This window comes from Tribolium castaneum, chromosome 11 (genome assembly GCF_031307605.1).
Source record: "Tribolium castaneum strain GA2 chromosome 11, icTriCast1.1, whole genome shotgun sequence".
Lineage (NCBI taxonomy): Eukaryota > Metazoa > Arthropoda > Insecta > Coleoptera > Tenebrionidae > Tribolium > Tribolium castaneum.
The window spans coordinates 452,501-467,500 of record NC_087404.1 but is presented as its reverse complement, the minus strand read 5'-3'; the positions used below and the strand labels follow the sequence as shown (position 1 = coordinate 467,500).

General features: G+C 45.5%; 2 non-coding genes and 1 pseudogene across 2 annotated transcripts; all 3 read left to right on the top strand.

Moving 5' to 3' along the window:
• Positions 1-5,564: 5,564 nt before the first annotated feature.
• Positions 5,565-7,487, top strand: LOC135267395 (small subunit ribosomal RNA). The gene has a single exon (XR_010335815.1). It is a non-coding gene; the product is annotated as a small subunit ribosomal RNA (ribosomal RNA).
• Positions 7,488-9,206: 1,719 nt separating this feature from the next.
• On the top strand, positions 9,207-9,363 carry LOC135267404 (5.8S ribosomal RNA). Its single transcript, XR_010335823.1, has one exon. It is a non-coding gene; the product is annotated as a 5.8S ribosomal RNA (ribosomal RNA).
• Positions 9,364-9,839: 476 nt separating this feature from the next.
• Positions 9,840-15,000, top strand: part of LOC135267380 (large subunit ribosomal RNA) — a 7,845-nt pseudogene continuing 2,684 nt past the window's right edge.

Here is a 15,000-nt window from a genome sequence, read left to right as displayed (position 1 = left end):
AAAGTTGCCTAAAACCACGAAGTACTACGTATACTTTAATTGTAACGCAACTGGTTTCACAGTAAACGTGTATGAAAATTGCCTATATTCAAGAAGTACTACATTTGTTTAAATATTGTATTACTGTTACGAAGTACGACGTTTAAATATTATGAATTATTTTTAGTTGTATATAAAATCATAGCTATTTTTGTAAATTAATAATGCAACCCGCAATACACCAAATGTGTATTAATATTGCCTAACTTGTACGAAGTACAACGTTCATTTAAGTGCATTAAGTATGGTGCTCTGTGTGATGAAATACGACGTTCATGTGACCATAAAGTAACAAACGAAGTACGGCGCTCACAAATGCAGCACTCAAAATTATTGTTTCATTGCACGACGTTTGCTTTGTTTCTGACTGCGACGAAATGCAGCGTTCATTTGACTTTGTACATAGTACAGACGAAGTACGACGTTTGCGAAGTACGGCACTCAAAATCGTGATTTTCATGTACGACGTTTATTTGCACGTTCTGCCGACTGCGACGGAGTACAGCGTTCAATTGACTTTGTACATAGTACAGACGAAGTACGACGTTTTCGAAGTACGGCACTCAAAATCGTGATTTTCTTGTACGACGTTTATTTGCACGTGCTGCCGACTGCGACGGAGTACAGCGTTCAATTGACTTTGTGCATAGTACAGACGAAGTACGACGTTTGCGAAGTACGGCACTCAAAATCATGATTTTCTTGTAAGACGTTTATTTGCAGTTGCTTCCGACTGCGACGAAGTACAGCGTTCAATTGACTTTGTACATAGTACAGACGAAGTACGACGTTTGCGAAGTACGGCACTCAAAATCATGATTTTCTTGTAAGACGTTTATTTGCAGTTGCTTCCGACTGCGACGAAGTACAGCGTTCAATTGACTTTGTACATAGTACAGACGAAGTACGACGTTTGCGAAGTACGGCACTCAAAATCATGATTTTCTTGTACGACGTTTATTTGCACTTGCTGTCGACTGCGACGAAGTTTAGCGTTCATTTGACTTTGTACATAGTACAAACGAAGTACGACGTTTGCGAAGTACGGCACTCAAAATCATGATTTTCTTGTACGACGTTTATTTGCACTTGCTGTCGACTGCGACGAAGTTTAGCGTTCATTTGACTTTGTACATAGTACAGACGAAGTACGACGTTAGCGAAGTACGGCACTCAAAATCGTGATTTTCTTGTACGACGTTTATTTGCACGCGCTGTCGACTGCGACGAGGTTTAGCGTTCACTTGACTTTGTACATAGTATAGACGAAGTACGACGTTTGCGAAGTACGGCACTCAAAATCGTGATTTTCATGTACGACGTTTATTTGCACGTTCTGCCGACTGCGACGGAGTACAGCGTTCAATTGACTTTGTACATAGTACAGACGAAGTACGACGTTTTCGAAGTACGGCACTCAAAATCGTGATTTTCTTGTACGACGTTTATTTGCACGTGCTGCCGACTGCGACGGAGTACAGCGTTCAATTGACTTTGTGCATAGTACAGACGAAGTACGACGTTTGCGAAGTACGGCACTCAAAATCATGATTTTCTTGTAAGACGTTTATTTGCAGTTGCTTCCGACTGCGACGAAGTACAGCGTTCAATTGACTTTGTACATAGTACAGACGAAGTACGACGTTTGCGAAGTACGGCACTCAAAATCATGATTTTCTTGTAAGACGTTTATTTGCAGTTGCTTCCGACTGCGACGAAGTACAGCGTTCAATTGACTTTGTACATAGTACAGACGAAGTACGACGTTTGCGAAGTACGGCACTCAAAATCATGATTTTCTTGTACGACGTTTATTTGCACTTGCTGTCGACTGCGACGAAGTTTAGCGTTCATTTGACTTTGTACATAGTACAAACGAAGTACGACGTTTGCGAAGTACGGCACTCAAAATCATGATTTTCTTGTACGACGTTTATTTGCACTTGCTGTCGACTGCGACGAAGTTTAGCGTTCATTTGACTTTGTACATAGTACAGACGAAGTACGACGTTAGCGAAGTACGGCACTCAAAATCGTGATTTTCTTGTACGACGTTTATTTGCACGCGCTGTCGACTGCGACGAGGTTTAGCGTTCACTTGACTTTGTACATAGTATAGACGAAGTACGACGTTTGCGAAGTACGGCACTCAAAATCGTGATTTTCATGTACGACGTTTATTTGCACGTTCTGCCGACTGCGACGGAGTACAGCGTTCAATTGACTTTGTACATAGTACAGACGAAGTACGACGTTTTCGAAGTACGGCACTCAAAATCGTGATTTTCTTGTACGACGTTTATTTGCACGTGCTGCCGACTGCGACGGAGTACAGCGTTCAATTGACTTTGTGCATAGTACAGACGAAGTACGACGTTTGCGAAGTACGGCACTCAAAATCATGATTTTCTTGTAAGACGTTTATTTGCAGTTGCTTCCGACTGCGACGAAGTACAGCGTTCAATTGACTTTGTACATAGTACAGACGAAGTACGACGTTTGCGAAGTACGGCACTCAAAATCATGATTTTCTTGTAAGACGTTTATTTGCAGTTGCTTCCGACTGCGACGAAGTACAGCGTTCAATTGACTTTGTACATAGTACAGACGAAGTACGACGTTTGCGAAGTACGGCACTCAAAATCATGATTTTCTTGTACGACGTTTATTTGCACTTGCTGTCGACTGCGACGAAGTTTAGCGTTCATTTGACTTTGTACATAGTACAAACGAAGTACGACGTTTGCGAAGTACGGCACTCAAAATCATGATTTTCTTGTACGACGTTTATTTGCACTTGCTGTCGACTGCGACGAAGTTTAGCGTTCATTTGACTTTGTACATAGTACAGACGAAGTACGACGTTAGCGAAGTACGGCACTCAAAATCGTGATTTTCTTGTACGACGTTTATTTGCACGCGCTGTCGACTGCGACGAGGTTTAGCGTTCACTTGACTTTGTACATAGTATAGACGAAGTACGACGTTTGCGAAGTACGGCACTCAAAATCGTGATTTTCTTGTACGACGTTTATTCGCACGTGCTGCCGACTGCGACGAAATGCAGCGTTCATAGTACAAACGAAGTACGACGTTCACAAAGTGATGAAGTAAAACGTAAACAATAAATAATAATAATGCAACCCACAATACACTAATTGTGTATTAAAATTGCATAACCTACACGAAGTACGACGTTCAAAAATACTAAAGAATTTTATTTGTGTTGTATATAATGAAAAAACAGCAAATTTTTTTGCAAATTACGTATCTGTAAATAAATGTAAACATTTAGCAACTAATCAAAATTGTTTTTTTTGCCTAGATATTAAAGTAAAACATAAAAATACATTAAATTTATAAAATGCAACCCGCAGCACACTAGATGTGCATTAATATTGCATAACCTTCACGAAGTACGACGTCCAAAAATATTAATTTTTTTTTATATTGAGGTTAAAAGTGAGAAAACATAAATTAATAATAATGCAACCTGCAATACACTTAATATGTACTGATCTTGCATAACCTTCACGAAGTACTACGTTCAAATATAAATTAATATTATTGTGACCCGCAATACACTAAATTTGTATCAATATTGCATAACCTACACGAAGTACGACGTTCAAGAATATTAAAGAATTTTATTTGTGTTGTATATAATAAAAAAACAGCAAATTTTTTTGCAAATTACGTATCTGTAAATAAATGTAAACATTCAGCAACTAATCAAAAGTGTTTTTTTGCCTAGACATTAAAGTAAATCATAAGAATACATTAAATTTATAAAATGCAACCCGCAGCACAACAGATGTGCATCAATATTGCATAACTGTTACGAAGTACGACGTCCAAAAATATTAAATTTTTTTTTTATATGAAGGTAAAAAGTGAGAAAACATAAATTAATAATAATGCAACCTGCAATACACTTAATGTGTACTGATGTTGCATAACCTTCACGAAGTACTACGTTCAAATATAAATTAATATTATTGCGACCCGCAATACACTAAATTTGTATCAATATTGCATAACTTACACGAAGTACGACGTTTGAAAATATTAAATGTTTTATTTGTAGTTTGCATATAATAAAAAAAAAAACAAATTTTTATGTAAATTACGTATCTATAAATAAACGTACACATTTAACAATTAAATAAACATAGTATTTTGGCCTAGATATTAAATTAAAACATAAAAATGCATAATATTTATTAAAATGCAACTTGCAATACACCAAATGTGTATTAATATTGCATAACCTTTACGAGGTACGACGTTCACGAAGTACGTCGTTTACGAAGTGCGACGTTTACGAAGTACGTCGTTTACGAAGTGCGACGTTCACGAAGTACGTCGTTTACGAAGTGCGACGTTCGCGAAGTACGACGTCTACACATTAGGGCACTCAAAATTATTGTTACGTTGTACGACATTCAGACGTTCCAACTGCGACTAACTACAGCATTCATTTGACTTTGCACATACGACGAACGAAGTACGACGTTTACGAAGTACGGCGCTTAAAATAATTTTGTTTTTATTAATTAATTATTTTTTTTAAAACAAACGTTTTTATAATTAAATTTTATAATGGTTTAAATATAAAATATGACTTTTTAATATTATCAATATTTAAAATATTTTCTCCCTTTTGTGTGTATGCCTTATAGTTATAGAGCTGTGCGCTTCGGTAGACGTCGCCTGTGGAGCTATGTCAGTGGAGCGGTGCGCACATCCAATACCGAGCGGCTGCCTCGATCGGTGTCGCGCTGGTATACATATGGTAGTGGTGTGTGTCGATGCGTTGAGTGAGGCGATATGAACGGTGTAACGGTTTAGTCGAAGTTTATCATAAATGACGACGACAAAACGACCGATTATGTATACGTTCTGCATTTGCTTCCAATTTATCGACGTTTATCGCACATTTCCGCTATCGAATTCGAATAGGGCTTTGCTTGCGAGATTGCTTTATTTTGTGATTTTGTGGCTCGCCCAGTTCCCCACAGCGAGATTGCGGATGCGGCAAAACGTATTCTCTTACGTTGGCGGTCCTTATGCAATCAAACTTTGTTGAACTAACAAATGTTTGTGATTTAAACAAACAAAAATAATAAATGCGTCAACTCTCTAATATCCGAGCGAGAATATTTATATAATATTCGTAACGTTTATGGATTCGAAAGAATTTCATAAATTCACGTCGCATTCAATCTTGCGAAGAGTGAAGAGAATGTTTGAACTTTTAAATCGGCAAAGGTAAAAAATAATATTATAAATATTATTATTATGCCTTTATTGACCGATATATGTGTTGTGGTGTTTAACGACTACGACGACGATGATGACGATACATTTATCTCTATATCGTACGAAGAAAAGAAGAAACAGCGTGGCGTTACTTTCTTATATGTTAGATTGTTTCGCACAAACGCGCATATTCTTCATCTTTATAAACGATGATGATGAGTATTTTATTCTCTCGTCTGTCTCAAAAAACACAAAAACACAGTTCCCTGGTTGATCCTGCCAGTAGTCATATGCTTGTCTCAAAGATTAAGCCATGCATGTCTCAGTACAAGCCAAATTAAGGTGAAACCGCGAAAGGCTCATTAAATCAGTTATGGTTCCTTAGATCGTACCCACATTTACTTGGATAACTGTGGTAATTCTAGAGCTAATACATGCAAACAGAGCTCCGACCGGAGACGGAAGGAGCGCTTTTATTAGATCAAAACCAATCGGTGGCGGTTTCGCCGTCATCGTACAACTTGGTGAATCTGAATAACTTTACGCTGATCGCACGGTCTCGCACCGGCGACGCATCTTTCAAATGTCTGCCTTATCAACTGTCGATGGTAGGTTCTGCGCCTACCATGGTTGTAACGGGTAACGGGGAATCAGGGTTCGATTCCGGAGAGGGAGCCTGAGAAACGGCTACCACATCCAAGGAAGGCAGCAGGCGCGCAAATTACCCACTCCCGGCACGGGGAGGTAGTGACGAAAAATAACGATACGGGACTCATCCGAGGCCCCGTAATCGGAATGAGTACACTCTAAACCCTTTAACGAGGATCAATTGGAGGGCAAGTCTGGTGCCAGCAGCCGCGGTAATTCCAGCTCCAATAGCGTATATTAAAGTTGTTGCGGTTAAAAAGCTCGTAGTCGAATTTGTGTCCCGCGCCGCCGGTTCATCGTTCGCGGTGTTAACTGGCGTTTCGCGGGACGTCCTGCCGGTGGGCTTAGCTCGAGAGGGCGGCCCAACTCAATCCCGCCGCGGTGCTCTTCATTGAGTGTCGAGGTGGGCCGGCACGTTTACTTTGAACAAATTAGAGTGCTTAAAGCAGGCTAAAACTTCGCCTGAATACTGTGTGCATGGAATAATGGAATAGGACCTCGGTTCTATTTTGTTGGTTTTCGGAACCCCGAGGTAATGATTAATAGGAACGGATGGGGGCATTCGTATTGCGACGTTAGAGGTGAAATTCTTGGATCGTCGCAAGACGGACAGAAGCGAAAGCATTTGCCAAAAACGCTTTCATTGATCAAGAACGAAAGTTAGAGGTTCGAAGGCGATCAGATACCGCCCTAGTTCTAACCATAAACGATGCCAGCTAGCGATCCGCCGACGTTCCTCCGATGACTCGGCGGGCAGCTTCCGGGAAACCAAAGCTTTTGGGTTCCGGGGGAAGTATGGTTGCAAAGCTGAAACTTAAAGGAATTGACGGAAGGGCACCACCAGGAGTGGAGCCTGCGGCTTAATTTGACTCAACACGGGAAACCTCACCAGGCCCGGACACCGGAAGGATTGACAGATTGAGAGCTCTTTCTTGATTCGGTGGGTGGTGGTGCATGGCCGTTCTTAGTTGGTGGAGCGATTTGTCTGGTTAATTCCGATAACGAACGAGACTCTAGCCTGCTAAATAGGCGTATTTCGACATCCCAAATGCCGGCTGGAGCCGGGTTCGCCCGGTCTCTATGTGCGGTTTTTACTGTCGGCGTACAAACAATTCTTCTTAGAGGGACAGGCGGCTTCTAGCCGCACGAGATTGAGCAATAACAGGTCTGTGATGCCCTTAGATGTTCTGGGCCGCACGCGCGCTACACTGAAGGAATCAGCGTGTCCTCCCTGACCGAGCGGTCCGGGTAACCCGCTGAACCTCCTTCGTGCTAGGGATTGGGGCTTGCAATTGTTCCCCATGAACGAGGAATTCCCAGTAAGCGCGAGTCATAAGCTCGCGTTGATTACGTCCCTGCCCTTTGTACACACCGCCCGTCGCTACTACCGATTGAATGATTTAGTGAGGTCTTCGGACCGGTGCGCGGTGGCGTTTCGACGTTGCCGATGTTGCTGGGAAGATGACCAAACTTGATCATTTAGAGGAAGTAAAAGTCGTAACAAGGTTTCCGTAGGTGAACCTGCGGAAGGATCATTAACGTGTAAATGTTGTTGTTTAGTTGTCACACATACACACACATTTTGTCTGTGCTGATCAACAAAAAACACACATACATACACTATTCGTATGATGATCAATTCTCATACAAAATTCTTTATTATGCGTCGAACGGAAAAGCAACAACGGGTCGTCTTGCATTAAGCGGATCTGTTGTTACGTTTTTCGATTTATTTTATAAATCGATTGTAAACGTGCCGTAAACGACGTTTTCAAAGAATTTTTTCGAACATTAACACGAATCAATATTGTCGAAAGATGGTTATGTGCTAACGTTTTATTATTGCTTTCGCAGTGCCGGTCTTAGCGTATTTCCATCATCGTATTCGCTTCGAAAAAAAGTACTAATACACAGTGGTGGTGTATAATTAATGTGCAAGAGATGTTGTTGTTGTTGTTGTAGTATTTGTATATGGTTGGAGTTATTTATAATAACAAACAAGAATGAATGAATGAATAATAATGGTGTCTGCCAATACGATCGTACTTTATGTACACGACTAAAACTTTATACATACAAACCATAATAATAAATAAACTCGAAACAACCAACAACAAAATTAATACGCTACTGTACATACAAATACACATTTATACATACCATCATTTTACTTAACCGATGGTGAGTGATGTTTGAAAAATAAACGCTTAGGCTTACGGTTTTGTAAGCCAGTCTTTGCGTATTTTCTTCATCGTATTCGCTTCGGAAAAAAGAAAATAAAGATGGTGTATAATTAATGTGTAAAAGAGATGTTGTAGTTGTAATTTAATTTGTAAATGGTTGGAGTTTATTAATAAATAAAAGGGGCTGTCTATTCGTCTGTACTTTATGTACAAGACTAAAACTTTATACAAACAAACCATAATAATAAATAAACTCGAAACAACCAACAACAAAATTAATACGCTACTGTACATACAAATACACATTTATACATACCATCATTTTACTTAACCGATGGTGAGTGATGTTTGAAAAATAAACGCTTAGGCTTACGGTTTTCGGGTACCTGGGTTCCGCATGCGTCGAAGTAATAATTTACTTTAACGACGCGACGAACCGTAGGAATCTAAATAAAAAAGTTTATTAACTTTTTTAGATTCTGTGGGTTTTAAATGATATACGCCCGACTGACGAAGGAACGTTTTGCACTGCCTGGTGCTTTTCTTTTGATTCGTTTTTATGTCGACGGACGTTCTTAGAATGCCCACCAAACGACGTATCACACAAAACACCCTACAATTGTATTGTTTGGTAAATATTGTTGTGATTAAGTTTGTAGCTGTGGCGTTTGTTTGAAGAAAACGTCTGGTTTTTCGACATATTTTCTATTTAATAAATATACATAATGCTTATCGCAAAAGGAGCAGAGTTTTATAGACAAAGTTGATAGAGAAAAAAAACCTAATAGATATATATACGTATTTATAAAACGTTAATATCATCGGGTTATTCTTTATGTAAACTTAAACTATAACTGCATACTCTTTTCGATAAGTAGAAACAAATGCCACTTTAATTAAATAAAATATTATAAAATATAACGCCGAACGTTTCTTTCGATTGGTCCGTTTCTCACATATACATCACAATTGTAATAACCTTAAGTAGTTATTTTTGTTGTTGTGTGATGATGAAACGATTTCGATGTGGAACGGTGCGTTATGTAATAATATTTTAAATTTGTTTGAAAAGATTACCCTGAACGGTGGATCACTTGGCTCGTGGGTCGATGAAGAACGCAGCTAATTGCGCGTCAACTTGTGAACTGCAGGACACATGAACATCGACATTTCGAACGCACATTGCGGTCCTCGGATATACTGTTCCCGGACCACTCCTGGCTGAGGGTCGTGTCAATTTCAAAGACTGCTCGGTTTTTGTCTTAAACACAGCGCACAATGTTGTGTAGACAATTACGTCGGAGCGTGTTGGGTGCAAATATGACGCGTTACTATAATTGTTAATTGATTGTCGGTTGTCATAATAAAATATTATGCAACGTAGACAACAATAAAAACAATATAAAAAATAACGCGGCATCCTAAAACGCAATAGCGGCTGACATTCTTATTAGTTTGTTGGTACAAGTTGGTTTAGACGTAGCACGTCCGATATTAAAAAGCAGCCACAACGCTTAAATTTCGAACGAAGCGATCGTCGTGTCCGAGACGTTAAAGTTGTTTATATGCATATTTTATGCACTATAATTAACAACAACAACATTCTCGCAACGACGTCAGATCGATGTTTGAAATTGTTTGGAGGCAGCCATATAAACGGAATACGTGTAATTATCGTCTGACAAAATAAAGGCAAATTTATATTTGCGACCTCAGAGCAGGTGAGACTACCCGCTGAATTTAAGCATATTATTAAGCGGAGGAAAAGAAACTAACTAGGATTTCCTTAGTAGCGGCGAGCGAACAGGAAAAAGCCCAGCACTGAATCCCGCGGCCGAAACCGGACGCCGGGAAATGTGGTGTTAGGGAGGATCCGTCATCCCGAGATTGTGCGACGCGTCCAAGTCCATCTTGAACGGGGCCACAGCCCATAGAGGGTGCCAGGCCCGTAGTGACCGTTGCCGATAACGGGAGGATCTCTCCTCAGAGTCGGGTTGCTTGAGAGTGCAGCCCTAAGTGGGTGGTAAACTCCATCTAAGGCTAAATATGACCACGAGACCGATAGCGAACAAGTACCGTGAGGGAAAGTTGAAAAGAACTTTGAAGAGAGAGTTCAATAGTACGTGAAACCGTTCAGGGGTAAACCTGAGAAACCCGAAAGGTCGAAAGGGGAGATTCAGCGTGACTCGATAGCGGCGCTAAATGATCGTGCGACGAACGGCGTACGCGTCGTTCGCGCCTTTTGTTTATGCGAACCGAAGTCGAACGCGTGCACTTCTCCCCCAGTAGGACGTCGCGATCCTTTGGGTGTCGATCTAAGGCCCGCGGTGGAGCCCGTTCGAACGGTTCGCCGTTTCGGACGAACCCGCGGTGTTTCCCGGTCGACTCGCTCGAAGGTATGCATATGGCGCCGGGCCGCTACACAGTTAGCGTCCGACCATTGGCAAGCGCGTTCGTTTATGACGGTAATCGCACCTGGTGTCGGTTCTGTCTACGAATGGCTGTTCGCCAATGAGTTCTCGGACAGACTCGGTTGAAACGCCGATCTGCGACGCTATAGCTTTGGGTACTTTCAGGACCCGTCTTGAAACACGGACCAAGGAGTCTAGCATGTGCGCGAGTCATTGGGACATGACTAAACCTGAAGGCGCAATGAAAGTGAAAGTTCGTCTTGCACGGACTAAGGGAAGATGGGCGGCCGTTACGGCTGTCGCCCCGCACTCCCGGGGCGTCTCATTCTCATTGCGAGAAGAGGCGCACCAAGAGCGTACACGCTGGGACCCGAAAGATGGTGAACTATGCCTGGTCAGGACGAAGTCAGGGGAAACCCTGATGGAGGTCCGTAGCGATTCTGACGTGCAAATCGATCGTCGGAACTGGGTATAGGGGCGAAAGACTAATCGAACCATCTAGTAGCTGGTTCCCTCCGAAGTTTCCCTCAGGATAGCTGGCGCTCGTCGCTTACGAGTTTCATCCGGTAAAGCGAATGATTAGAGGCATTGGGGTCGAAACGGCCTCAACCTATTCTCAAACTTTAAATGGGTGAGATCTCCGGCTTGCTCGAACTTTATATGAAGCCGCGAGACTCGAATCAGAGTGCCAAGTGGGCCATTTTTGGTAAGCAGAACTGGCGCTGTGGGATGAACCAAACGCCGAGTTAAAGCGCCTAAATCGACGCTTATGGGATACCATGAAAGGCGTTGGTAACTTAAGACATCAGGACGGTGGCCATGGAAGTCGGAATCCGCCAAGGAGTGTGTAACAACTCACCTGCCGAAGTTACTAGCCCTGAAAATGGATGGCGCTGAAGCGTCGTGCTTATACTCGGCCGTCAGCGGCATGTGCGGTCGGTTATTTAATTAACCGGCCATGAAGCCCTGACGAGTAGGAGGGTCGCGGCGGTGAGCGCAGAAGGACTGGCCGTGAGGCCGTCTGGAGCCGCCGTCGGTGCAGATCTTGGTGGTAGTAGCAAATACTCCAGCGAGGCCCTGGAGGACTGACGTGGAGAAGGGTTTCGTGTGAACAGCCGTTGCACACGAGTCAGTCGATCCTAAGCCCTAGGCGAAAGCCGATGTTGATGTGGTGTAGATATGTCGTTGGTTCGTTTTTAATTCGAACGTAAACGTACGAAGCGAGCACACACCCATTGGGCGAAAGGGAATCCGGTTCCTATTCCGGAACCCGGCAGCGGAACCGTTAATAATTCGGGCCCTCGCAAGAGAGTTCGTCGGGGCAACCCAAAAGGACCCGGAGACGCCGTCGGGAGATCCGGGAAGAGTTTTCTTTTCTGCATGAGCGTTCGAGTTCCATGGAATCCTCTAGCAGGGAGATATGGTTTGGAACGCGAAGAGCACCGCAGTTGCGGCGGTGTCCGGATCTTCCCCTCGGACCTTGAAAATCCGGGAGAGGGCCACGTCGAGGCGTCGCGCCGGTTCGTACCCATATCCGCAGCAGGTCTCCAAGGTGAAGAGCCTCTAGTCGATAGAATAATGTAGGTAAGGGAAGTCGGCAAATTGGATCCGTAACTTCGGGATAAGGATTGGCTCTGAGGATCGGGGCGTGTCGGGCTTGGCGAGGAAGCGGGTCGCGGCTGACGTGCCGGGCCTGTGCGAGGTGAAGCGTTGTTCCGTTTCGGCGGTCAATGTCGAATCCGAGTTCGGTCCCGTGCCTTTTGGCCTCCCGCGGAACCGTCTTGCTGCGAGGCTCCGGGTGCGCCCGTCAGGGCGTCCGGAAGTCCTCTTCGGCCGCCATTCAACGGTCAGCTCAGAACTGGCACGGACCGGGGGAATCCGACTGTCTAATTAAAACAAAGCATTGCGATGGCCCCTGCGGGTGTTGACGCAATGTGATTTCTGCCCAGTGCTCTGAATGTCAACGTGAAGAAATTCAAGCAAGCGCGGGTAAACTGGCGGGAGTAACTATGACTCGAACACTCGGGCGTTGGTCCGAGGTAGTAGGGTCGTAGATACGCCGATGTCCACCTCCTAGTGGTTCCCGCCGGTAACGGACATCTATCGCTGATGGAACCTAGCTCGCTCTTGAAGAGCGGCGGACGGAGACTTGGAATCGTGGTGTGGTTCTGATGTAAGTCCTGAAACATGGCGTGATGGCCCGCCCGCCCGACCGGAGGGACTTAGAACCCCCTTCCGCGAGGGTCCTGTCTGTAGGTCCTCCACCTCCGTAAAACGAGATGGGGGAAACCGCAGACGGGGATGAAGAGTCGTTTGTTCCGTCGCATCGGAGATTGCGCAGCTGGGTCAAGTCGGCGGGGTGTTCGGCTAACGGACAAGGCTGGGCGTGAGGGGAGGTTTGCAGCTTCCCCTCACTTATGCCCGCTTTTACATTGCAGGCTCGGTTTCTAAGAATAATCCTCTAGTTCCCCCCGGCCCCCAGGCCGGGGCTCCTGCATTTGCTGCTGGTCGGAATGCCGATGGGGAGCCCGCCCAAAATCCATGCCCGTATTGTGCACGGTCGTTTACCACCGCCAATGGCCGCGGGTTGCATATACGGAGGGCGCATCCAGACGAGGCTAATAACGCAATAGACATCGAACGCATTCATGCCCGCTGGTCAGACGAGGAGACAGCCATGATGGCCAGGCTTGAGGCCGGTGCCATCCAGCAAGGGGGTGTAAGGTTTATGAACCAGTTTCTGGTTCCGCGCATGCCGGGTAGGACTCTGGAAGCAGTGAAAGGTAAGCGCAGAGATGCGACTTACAAGGCACTGGTCCAGAGATTTCTGCAGGCGCCGCAAATAAACCTCCCCGAACTGCGTGATGGTGATGCGCCTCGTCAGCCTGATCCTCAACGGGAAAACCCTCCCGAGCCCCCTGCTTTCGATGGGGCGATCAGGGGCGCTGTCGCCGACCTTGTCGGAGGGGTCGACTGGCAGCGCCTCGGGTTTCAGGGAGACCGTCTCTGTGACATCGCGAGACGGGCTTGCGATGGGGAGGATGTTTCGGGCCAGTTGCTGGGCTGGCTTCGGGATGTCTTCCCTGTCAAAAGGGTTAGTACCAGAGGGGATCAGAGCGACCTAGATGTCGACGGCGCATCGGTGAGCAGGCGCACGGCGAGGAGAAGGGAGTACGCTCGGGTGCAGGAGCTGTACCGGAAGGATCCCAAGGCGTGTTTGGCTCGAATCCTTGGTGATCGTCGAGAGGGGGCCAATCGGGCTCCCAATCGCGATCCCGCATTCATCGATTTTTGGCGAGGCGTCTTTTCGGAGGCGTCCGCTGAGGTCGAGGGATGGGCGGAGGAGGTCTCCGACCATGGAGAGCTGGCACGCCGGGTGTGGGACCCCATCTCTGTCGAGGAGGTGGGAAGGTCTCGGGTCCGGAATGGTGCAGCGCCGGGGCCCGACGGAATAGCGGTTTCCGTGTGGAACAAGCTTCCACCGGAGGCCGCTGCCCTTCTTTTCAATGTGCTGCTGTTGGGGAGATGTCTACCTGCAGAACTCACCCGCACGCGAACGGTCTTTATTCCAAAGACCGACGCACCGCGAACACCTGCAGACTATCGGCCGATTTCGATCGCGTCGGTAGTCGCACGGCACTTCCACCGTGTCCTATCCGCACGTGTTCAACGCATTCCCGACTTGTTCACAAAGTATCAAAGGGGCTTCTTAAGCGGCGTGGACGGGATCGCAGATAATCTCTCGGTCCTAGACACAATGCTGACGATGTCCCGGAGATGCTGCAAGCATTTGCACTTGGCCGCGTTAGACGTGTCAAAAGCATTTGACACTGTCTCTCACTTTGCCATAGTGCGTGCTTGCGAACAGGCCGGACTTCCACAACCATTTGTGGAGTATGTCCGGTCCATATATGGGAGTGCGGAGACCGTGTTGGAGGAGGGCGGGAGGAGGCACTTCGTGCAAGTGCGGCGTGGGGTGAGGCAGGGAGACCCACTCTCTCCTCTCCTCTTTAACCTGGTCTTGGACCGGGCTCTGAAGAGGCTGTCCACTGATGTGGGCTTTCGTCTAACCGATGCAACCAAAGTTACGGCACTCGCTTTTGCGGACGACGTCGTTCTGTGCGCGACCACCGCTAAAGGACTCCAGACCAATCTGGATGTTCTCGAAGCGGAGCTTCGCCTAGCCGGTCTCTTGTTGAACCCCAACAAGTGTCAGGCCTTATCCTTGGTGGCTTCCGGACGGGACCACAAAGTGAAGCTCGTGACAAAACCCACCTTTAGGGTGGGACAAAACACGATTCACCAAGTGGATGCGTCCAGTATTTGGAAGTACCTTGGGATCCAGTTTAGGGGTAGTGGGATGTGCGGATGCGGTTCGGAGGGCGTGGCTGCTGGGTTGAAGCGGATCACTTGTGCTCCGCTGAAGCCACAGCAGAGGATGCACCTGCTGCGAGTCT